We start from the raw sequence: 10617 nt of genomic DNA, 5'->3' as shown, positions 1-10617 counted from the left end.
AGTTCTTTCTAGCTACTTCCTGCTAATGGGGGGTGGATTATCTGAGTTTTTCACTTTCTTTCTTTCTTTCTTTCTTTTTTTTTTTTTTTTTTTTTTTGGTTTTTGGGCCACACCCGGCAGTGCTCAGGGGTTACTCCTGGCTGTCTGCTCAGAAATAGCTCCTGGCAGGCACGGGGACCCTATGGGACACCGGGATTCGAACCAACCGCCTTTGGTCCTGGATCGGCTGCTTGCAAGGCAAACGCCGCTGTGCTATCTCTCCGGGCCCAGTTTTTCACTTTCTATATCTATCTAAGGAACAAATATTCTCTGTTTAAAGTTTTCTTTGTTTTTTTGTGTCTGTCTCTTTATTCTCTCTCTATATATATAAAAAAAATCTCCTTTGTGGGCCTGGAGAGATAGCACAGCGGCGTTTGCCTTGCAAGCAGCCGATCCAGGACCAAAGGTGGTTGGTTCGAATCCCGGTGTCCCATATGGTCCCCTGTGCCTGCCAGGAGTTATTTCTGAGCAGACAGCCAGGAGTATTCCCTGAGCAACGCTGGGTGTGGCCCAAAAAACAAACAAACAAAAAATCTCCTTTGCTCATTTTCTTTGTCTGTTTCTCTTTCTAAATCTTTTTATCTATATAATAAGTCTATTTTTCTATTTATCTTAGTTTCAATTTCTAATCATTTTTTCTCTCTTACATTCATTTCTCTCTTCTTTCGATTTCTCTCTTTTAATCTTTTTTTTTTTTTTTTTTTTTTTTTTGGTTTTTTTGGTCACACCCATTTGATGCTCAGGGGTTACTCCTGGCTAAGCGCTCAGAAATTGCCCCTGGCTTGGGGGAGGGGGGACATATGGGATCGAACCGAGGTCCTTCCTTGGCTAGCGCTTGGAAGGCAGATACCTTACCTCTAGCACCACCTCACCGGCCCCAATCATCTATCTTTTTACTTACATTTTTTTTTCTGAAATCCTTGCTAGGTTCACTTAACCTGTTAAGGACACCATTTGCAGCAGCCCAAAGCTTCCAGGACTGCAGGGCTGCAGTGTCCACCTTTATGTTTGTAATCTATTCTCATGTCTGTCCATGTTGTACCTAAGCATAATCCTTCCAACCTCCATCCTCCTTCCTCTGCAAAGCCCTTTGTCCCCCTAATCTCCCCTTCTTGGCTATTGCCAATATCCCAAGTTCTTATTTTTCCTATTTAACTCTGTCACCCCTACAGCTCAACACCCTTGTTCTCTTGAGTGCAATGCCACCCTACACTTCCAGACTCATGTCATTAGAGTAAAAGAACTGCCATCTACATCTTCTGCATTCACATCCTCTCTCATGCTTCAGCTTGGACTGCCACTTGTGGCCAGATTGACCACATTGATTTGACTACATTGCTTCTTCGGGTGGGGCCATGGCTCAGGAACTGATCTCAGCCTGTGACTTCATCCATCAAGTGCAGGAAGTCACTGACACTTCCATTGCCTGCCTGCTGCTCGAAACCAACAGATTACCTCATTAGCTGAAGCAGTCTTCCTGAACTGACCTCTTGGAAAAGTCGCTGGTGAGGTCAGATCCCAGGCAAGTAGAGCACTCACAAAGAAGCATTCACAAGCCACTTTGGGATAATAACTCGCTTTTTTTAGGTAGAAAAGGGATATTTATATTGGGGGAAATGGGGTATGAACTCTGTGTCAGCCAATCGGGTAGGGTGTGAGAGGGAATTAAAGCAGGGTGTATGCTTCTGTATTTAGGGAAAACAGAGTAGGGGGTTAGGAAATGCAGGGCGTGTGCACTATGTCTAAACAGTGAATGTGTAATAGCAAGTGGGAAAAGCATTTGCCTTGCACTCGGCCAACACAGGATGGACCTGGTTCAATCCTCGCTATCTCATATGGCCACCCGAGCCTTCCAGAAGCAATTTTTGAGCACAAAGCCAGGAGTAACCCCTCAGTGCCACCAGGTTTGGCCCAAACATCAAAAAAAAAAAGTGTTTAGGGAGCCGGAAAGATAGCACAGTGGTAGAGCATTTGCCTTGCAAATGGCTGACACAGGACAGACATTAGTTCCAGTCTTGGCATCACGTATGGTCCCCCGAGGCTGCCAGGAGTGATTTCTGAGCAGAAAGCCAGGAGTAACTCCTGAGCACCACTGAGTGCGGCCCAGAAAACAAAATAAAATAAAATAAAAAGTGTCTATTATTTTGCATAGACACAGTAAAAGCTGGGGTAAAAACTTTTTTTTTTGCTTTTTGGGCCACACCCGGTGACTCTCAGGGGTAACTTCTGGCTAAGTGTCCAGAAATCGCCCCCTGGCAGGCATGGGGGACTATATGGGATGTGAGGAAATCAAACTGCGGTCCATTCTGGGTCAGCAGCGTGCAAGGCAAACGCCCTACTGCTGTGCTGTTGCTTCTGCTCCATGGGATAAAAACTTTTAACTCAGATTAAATTTAGAGCAGGGTGGCATTTCCCAGGAAATATTTACTTATATTTTTCAACTTCAGGCCAGTTTTTAGTTTCCTAACCCCAGAGGTTCCTTTTCCTAAGTCTTGGGGGAAAGTAAATGCTCCCTTTTCCTCGTCTTTTTTTTTTCATTAGTGGCTGTCTTTATAAAACATCAGATTTGAGTTCTTGAAGTCTCTCAAGTCCCAAGTTGTTGCCAGCATGGCACAAAGCCTGTCCTGGTTCCATGCAAAGCCCTTGGTGGGACCCATACTTTTGGGGTGTGTGGCCAATCTCAGAGCAACTGAAGCTTAAATCAAGCCAATATGATAAGTGTTTAGAGTTTAGGAGTCAACTGCAACATTCAAATTATTGAGTTCCTAGGGTAATGGACGAGAACTCCTTTCTTTCAGTAAAATATCCTATTTACTGGGTCTGTGCAAATAAAGGAAGAATGGTTATTGTCACAAAGTGTTATTGGGACTCAGATGACTATAACTAGGTTGTAGTCCACTACCCCTATGAAGGCAAAGTAACAACACCGTTCCCCAGGAAATACATATAAAGAAATATACATACCCCCTTTGTCTGCTGAATTATGTCCAAGGCAACACCATTCTTCCCCCCAAAATATACAAATCCTCCAAATTCAAGGTAGCTTAATTCTGAGAACTACTTCAGCTAATGAGGTAATCTGTTGACTGAGAATAGTCAGAAAGGCAATGGAAATGTCAATCATTTTCTACAGCTACTGGGTCACTGGCTGGTATCAGGCCCTGAGCCATTCTGGTGGCAATCAACAGTCCATGGTGACAGGAAGTTGAAAGGGTACGGGAGAGAAGGGGACTGGTGGAAATGGGGTGCTGCTCTATAACACGGACAGGCATAAGAATTGACTACAAACATAAAGGTGACCACCACCACATATACACAGCTGCAAACACCCACAGACTTGATCAAACAATTTGCCACAGTTGTTTATCTGACCCATCTAGGGTGATAATGGAAGTGGATCAAAGCACTTCACTATAAAGCTAGCAATACAGTGGTGAGAAAATTTTATCTAATTCTTAGGAATCACTCACTGTTAATGAGGGTAGACTTGGCTGTAAAAGCTTCATAAGTTAGATTGTGTATACATTATTCCCAAACATCTGCTTTTCACTATAATTGTCTTGTACATATCAAAAAAGCCTTTTTATAAGTTGCTAAACATTCTTATATTGAGCACTATAATAATAGTTTAGAGTACTAAGACTGTTATATGGGTCTAGAAGTCCAAGTTCCTTTTTCATAGACTTCTGTGAACAAAAACATTTAGAACACTTCTTCTGACATACTTATTTTGAAAATAAGTTGCTAAACATTAAAATATTGTTTATTATTATTTTATTTTTAAATACCATGGTGAAAAGGTTGTTCATACTGCAGATTTTTTCACAGATAAAGTTGTTCATGATTGGGGCCAGAGAGATAGCATGGAGCTAAGGCATTTGCCTTGCAATAAGGAGGTCAGTGGTTCGAATCCCAGCATCCCATGTATGGTCCCCTGAGCCTGCCAGGAGCGATGTCCGAACGTAGAGCTGGAAATAACCCCTGAGCACTGCCGGGTGTGACCCAAAAGAAAAAAAAAAGTTGTTCATGATTTAGTCATACAATGTATAACACACTTCACCATTGCACATATCCCACCACCAATATCAATAGTTTTCCTCTCATCCTCCCTGATGCTCTCTTCCCTCCTACCCACCCTCCCCTGCCTGCCTCTGGGCAGGCATTTTACTTTACTCTCGCTCTCCTTTTTTGACATTGTGGTTTTCACTAGCACTAATGAAGGGGTGCCATGAATATCCTTCTCTACTCTAACTGTACTCTCTGCTTTTTGTGACAAGCTTCCTGCCATGGACTGGTCCTCCTAATCCTCATCTTTATTGTCTCTAGATATCCTAGTCACTATTTCCTTTGATGTGCAGAAGCTTCTCAGTTTAATGTAGTCCCGTTTGTTTATTTTGCTTCCACTTGCTTAGATCAGAGTGAAATGTGGCCACCTTTCAGCCCTGTGTAGTCCCCTGCCCCTGAATATATGGAGTCAAAATCTACATGAATAGTGGCATGCTCAGATAATGATTAACTACTCCAGCCCCTTACTGGTGACTAATACAGAGCCCACAAATTTTTCATTGGGATGGTGTGCAACATCTCAGTTCACCCCTCTGCAGTCAGTGGAAGCACCACAACTGTGGACACTACAGTGATCCTTCAACAACATAAAGTTAAGGCATTGGTTGATTTGGTACAGGACTAGCTTAACTTAGGACATATTGAAACTTTGTTATAAGAGTGGAACTCCCCTATCTTTGTTATACAAAAAAAAATCATGCAAGTGGCATTTGTTAATTAACATAAGGAATTCAAATTCTACAATGGTTTCCATGGGGACACACACCCCCACTGGGCTTTCCTTTCCTTGCAGTGATTCCTAAAGACTGGTCTCTGGTTGTAATATAAATAATAGACTTTTATAACAGCCTTATCCATCCATTTTACATTTACCATTCCCCCTGATAACAACAGGGCCCCCATGCATAGATTGCAGTAGACTGTTTTTATTTCAGGAATGACCAGATCACAATATTGTATTGATGTGGTTTTATGCCCAGCTTATGCAAGGTTTTCCTGTGATTATATTATTCACCATATGGAAGATATCTTGCTTGAATGTTCTATTAACAGAGAACTTCAGAGATTGATGACATGCTTACCATGGGCTCATATACAGATTGCCAGAGAGATTCAGATGCTATTCCCTTGTAAATATTTGGGCTATGTTCTTGAGCCCACTATAATGCATCCCCCAGAAAATTTCCATTTACCAAAATAATTTTAAAGCCCTTAAAGAGATCTGATGTGAGTAATGAAAATGGGTTAAGAATGCTTTCATCCCTGAGCGTCACCGGGTGTGGCCCAAAAACCAAAAAAAAAAAAAAAAAAAAAAAAAAAGAATGCTTTCATAAAAGCGTTCGTAGTTGGGCCAGAGCAGAGCAATAGTATAGCAGTAAGGCAGTTGCCTTGCACGCGACCAACACAGAATCGACCCCATTTCAATTCCCGGCATCTCATATGGTCCCCCGAGCCTGCCAGGAGTGACTTCTGAGCACAGAGCCAGGAGTAATCCTTGAGTGCCATCAAGTGTGATTCCCCCCACCAAAAAAAAAAAAAAGTTTGTAGTTGCTAAAGCATTTCCAGAACCACATGGCTATTTGCATTTAGGGAAGCAGTACAATTCTAAGGAAAAGGCCGACCACATATGCTGAGTCACTCGCCACATTACATGGTCCTGACACATGGGAAAATCAGTAAATCAAGGTGATCTGTTCCACTTGTTGGGCAGACTTGTAATTTGTAAAACAAACAAACAAAACTGTTATGGGGCCGGGAAGGTGGCGCTAGAGGTAAGGTGCCTGCCTTGCAAGCGCTAGCGTAGGACGGACCACACGGACCGCGGTTTGATCCTCTTCGTCCCATATGGTCCCCCCAAGCCAGGGGCGATTTCTGAGCACATAGCTAGGAGTAACCCCTGAGTGTCAAACAGGTGTGGCCCAAAAACCAAAATAAGATAAAATAAAATAAAATAAAATAAAAACTGTTATTATCTGTGAGGGGCCAGTGATACTACTGTTCCCTAATAAAGAGCCATCAGTGTAATATTCTCACATTTTAGGAATAAGAGAACAAATAAAGGAAGAAATTACAAATAGTATTCTTCTGAAAAAGTCCCAAGCTTTTCCAGCCAGGTAATAAAGGGAATTTTCTCCTCAGAAATCAACGAAAGGTCTTTGAAGAGCATCCCTGAGGGGCAAAATGGTTTCAATTTCCTTTGTTTGGAATGTGTAAAACAATCATGTGAGAGTCATATCTCAATAGATCATGAGCTTGCAGGTCCCTTGAATTATAAAAATGGCTATTAACTCCAAATGTGGCACCAAAGTGTAAGGCTGTTTATTGTGTAAGCAAAGCTCTCCTAGTGGGAGGAATAACTCTGCTAAAGCCGCCCTTGGTGATTGGGATGTAGAAAGTAACAATAACTATACTTTTTCTCCAGGGGTAAACGTAGAAAGAGAGGATTTTTGAAGCCAGTCCCTAAAAAATTTTAATTCTTTATGAGCTTCAGGGGTGAGTTGCCTTGTGCTGTTCCTAGAGGAGTTTTTTTGAAGGGTGAGGAACAAACAAGTTACTAAGCTCTGAGTTGGGAATTCCAAGGGAGGGGCAGACACAATTAATGTATTCCAGCAGTTTATGAATAGATACATTTCAATTAAGAGCCCAAAGTATAACAAGAAGGTAAAACCCAACCACAATCATGTTTTAACCAAGATGTTTAAATAAAAAATATTATTAAAAAAATTTTTTTTAACATCTCAAACAGTTCCTCTCTGGCTAGGCCCTAGGTATCAATTCTGATGTAGGTTAAGGGGTTTAGCTAGAAGCCAGGTTTTCCTATCAAATTTCCTTTTCCTGAGGGAACAGGTTTTTGCTTTAGGGGTTAAATCACAGGTAAGTAGCTTCCTAAAAAACAAAAAAGTTTTTAGAAAGGGCAATACGAGAGACAAACTTATATGAAAGAGATGCAAATCTATACCTAGTAAAAAGTTCTTAACAACCCATTGCTACTTTCAGGCCAAACTTAAGATATTAACTCTGAGGTAAAATTTAGTTAGCAAGTCACTCAAAAGTCTCTTAGAGGGGCTGGAGAGATACCATGAAGGCAGGGCATTTGCCTTGCATGCAGAAGAATGGTGGTTCAAATTCTGGCATCCTGAGTCTGCCAGGAGCGATTTTTGAGAGTAGAGCCAGGAATAACCCCTGAGCACTGCCGGGTGTGAACCAAAAACCAAAAGAAAAAAAAAAAAAAGAATCTCTTAGAGATGTCCCAAAGCAAACATTCCTTTTATCTTACAGCAGCCTGTAGGGCCCTTTAAACGACTATGAGGATTAAAGTTGTTTTCAAGTATCTTTTGGTGCTGAGTTTTCCAGGTAAAGAAATATTTAATCCGGGCCCGGAGAGATAGCACAGCGGTGTTTCCTTGCAAGCAGCCGATCCAGGACCAAAGGTGGTTGGTTCGAATCCCTGTGTCCCATATGGTCCCCCGTGCCTGCCAGGAGCTATTTCTGAGCAGACAGCCAGGAGTAACCCCTGAGCACTGCCGAGTGTGGCCCAAAAACCAAAAAAAAAAAAAAAAAAATTTAATCCAGGCTATATTTTCCTGTATTAATCTTTATATTAGGAGGTAGATGCTCAAATATATACACACTTAATACAGAAGGAAGATTCATATTTAGGCCAAATAAATGTTTGTAACTAGGCATGAGAAATATCATCCTCACTATCAGAGGTCTTCTCAGCCATCCGCACTGAAGTAAGGCCTCACAGCAGGCCTTCTGACAGAACTTAGATCATAATGGCAACAGCATATAGAATGATCTTACTCACTTGTGGGACATGAGAAAAACAAGAGATAGTATGGTAACAATATCCAGAGACAACAGAGTTAAGAGTCAGAGCGTCCAACCCAGGGTAGAAAGATGCCACTAAGAGTGGTAAGTAAGTTCAGTTAGAGCAGAGAAGGTTCTACCAGGACAATTCCTCAAAGAAGAAATACACATGAAAAAATGCTCCACATCACTAATCATCATGGAGATGCAAATCAAAACAACAATGAGGCACCATCTCACATCACAAAGACTAGCACACATCGCAAAACATAAGAAAAATCAGTGCTGGTGGGGATGTGGAGAGAAAGAAACTCTTATTCACTACTTGTGGGGATGCCTCTAGTCCAGCCTTTATGGAAAATAATATGGAGATTCCTCAAAAAACTAAAAATTGAGCTCCCATATGATTTAGCTATACCACTTCTAGAGATATACCCTAAGAACCAAAAACAATGTAAAAATGCCCTCTGCACACCTATATTCATTGCAGCGCTTTTTACAATAGCCAGAGTCTGGAAACCACCCAGATGCCTGACAACAGATGAGTGGCTAAAGAAACAATAGTACATATGCACAATAGAATGCTTTGCAGCTGTCAGAAGAGAGGAAGTCATGAAATTTTCCTACATAGGGATGGACATGGAAACTATTATATTGAGTGAAATAAGTCAGAGGCAGAGAGATAGACATAAAAGAGTCTCACTCATTTATGGGATTTAAGAAAAATAAAAGCTATTATTATAATAATACCCAGAGACAATCGAGATGAGGGCTGAAGTGCATGTCACCTGGGCTGGTCCTTCCAGTCCTCATCTCTATTGTGTATGAGTATTATTAACATACTGTCTTTCATTTTTCTTAAATCCCACAGATAAGTGAAACTATTCTGTGTGTGTGTGTGTCTCTCTCTCTGACTTGATAAAGTAGATTTTGTAACCTCTAGAAGATGCACTTACTCTTAGAAATCCTAAGGAATCTATAAACATAATCAATATTGAAAAAGACAATGAAAGTATTCTAAGTAAATATATAACCTTAGCTTTAATCTTAGCATTGAATATTTAAGTAAGCTAAACATTTACATATGTCCCTAGAATAAGACTGATTGTTAATGGAAGGTGCAAGTTAATGTAGACCTGACGGGATCTAATACCCTTAGAACAATGCATTCCAAAGCTCCCTTGAGCAAGATTCCATGACAGGCAAAACACAGAGTGGTGCCAAATGGAACAGCCCTGGCTAGGGGCACTGAGTACCTGACTGGGGGAAAGGTTTTGAAACGCACAGGAAAGGAATGCAGAACAGGATGTGGTAGATCCACCCACACCTCACACAGGAGCACATGAGGAGGGAGCTGGGAATTTCTGGGTGAATGAAAACTCAGTTGAACTTTTATGGTAAGACTGGTTGGCCAGATCCTTATTGATGACATGCAAGCTTCTGCCTATCAACTATCAAGGCAACTACGTGTTCCTTTTCCTTGTATTTTTAATCTAATATTGACTGTGGCTAAAAAAGAAATGGATATGCATTTTGTAATGCATGACGTGGTTGAACCATGAACTTCAGAGAAATGGAGAAAGCTTTTTTCTCTATCGGATTAAGTTCAAGCTGGTAGAAAAATATATAAATAAGGACCAGAGAGATAGCATGGAGGTAGGGCATTTGCCTTGCACACAGAAGGACAGAGGTTCGAATCCCGGCATCCCATATGGTCCCCCGAGCCTGGCAGGAGCAATTTCTGAGAATAGAGCCAGGGGAACCCCTGAGAGCTGCCGGGTATGACCCAAAAACCAACCAAAAAGAAAAAAGAAAAGAAATAAATAAAATAAAATAGGAGACAGGAGAGAGAGCATGGAGGCAGGGTGTTTGCCTTGCATACAGAAAGATGGTGGTTTGAATACCGGCATCCCATATGGTCCCCCCTGCCTGCCAGGAGCGATTTCTGAGCCTAGAGCCAGTAGTAACCCCTGAGCACTGTCGGTTGTGACCAAAAAAACAAAAACAAAATAAATAAATAAACACGCTAAGCCAAGTAGAAATGGAGCCGGCTTTAGCACTCTACCTGCATGCTGTTGTCTCTCATCACAAACTCCACACCACCACTTATGGGACCCACTGAGCTTCCCTGCAAATGAGCTGGCCTTTGGCAGCAAATCAAATGTGTTTATTGTTAGAGTTGGCAATCACAAATTACCTCTTTATCAAATGAATATCTGATGAAGAAGGCAGGTAGAGAGAGAAATCCAAGCATGGCAATGAGATCTCATAAAAATTTCTTAGAACATACTAAAACCAAGAGGTAGAATTAGACAAATTGGCTTTGGAGAGTAACCTAATAAGAAATAATTTCGAACAAAGTTCTCCCTGAGCCCATAAGTCTTAGCTGAAAATATGTGTAGATGAACATGGGGCCCACGTGTACATATCAGCAACCCCCCTTAAGATGTAGACTTTTCAACTTTCATTCTTTAACACTAGATTGTATATTGGCTATATCTGACTTTGGAGAAGCTCACATCCCCCACCCCTGTTCTCTATAAACCTACAAGCTTTTGAAAGTTTAGGGTGTCTTTAAATGGTTTACGCTGGTAACAGTGTCATAATTAAAAGACCCTGCAAGTTTAAATAATACATTTATAAATATTGAAGACTGGAAATATAGCACCAAAGTGAAGGCACTTGCCTCCCAAGCTACCT

Source organism: Suncus etruscus, chromosome 15 (genome assembly GCF_024139225.1).
Source record: "Suncus etruscus isolate mSunEtr1 chromosome 15, mSunEtr1.pri.cur, whole genome shotgun sequence".
Lineage (NCBI taxonomy): Eukaryota > Metazoa > Chordata > Mammalia > Eulipotyphla > Soricidae > Suncus > Suncus etruscus.
This window is presented reverse-complemented; position numbering follows the sequence as displayed.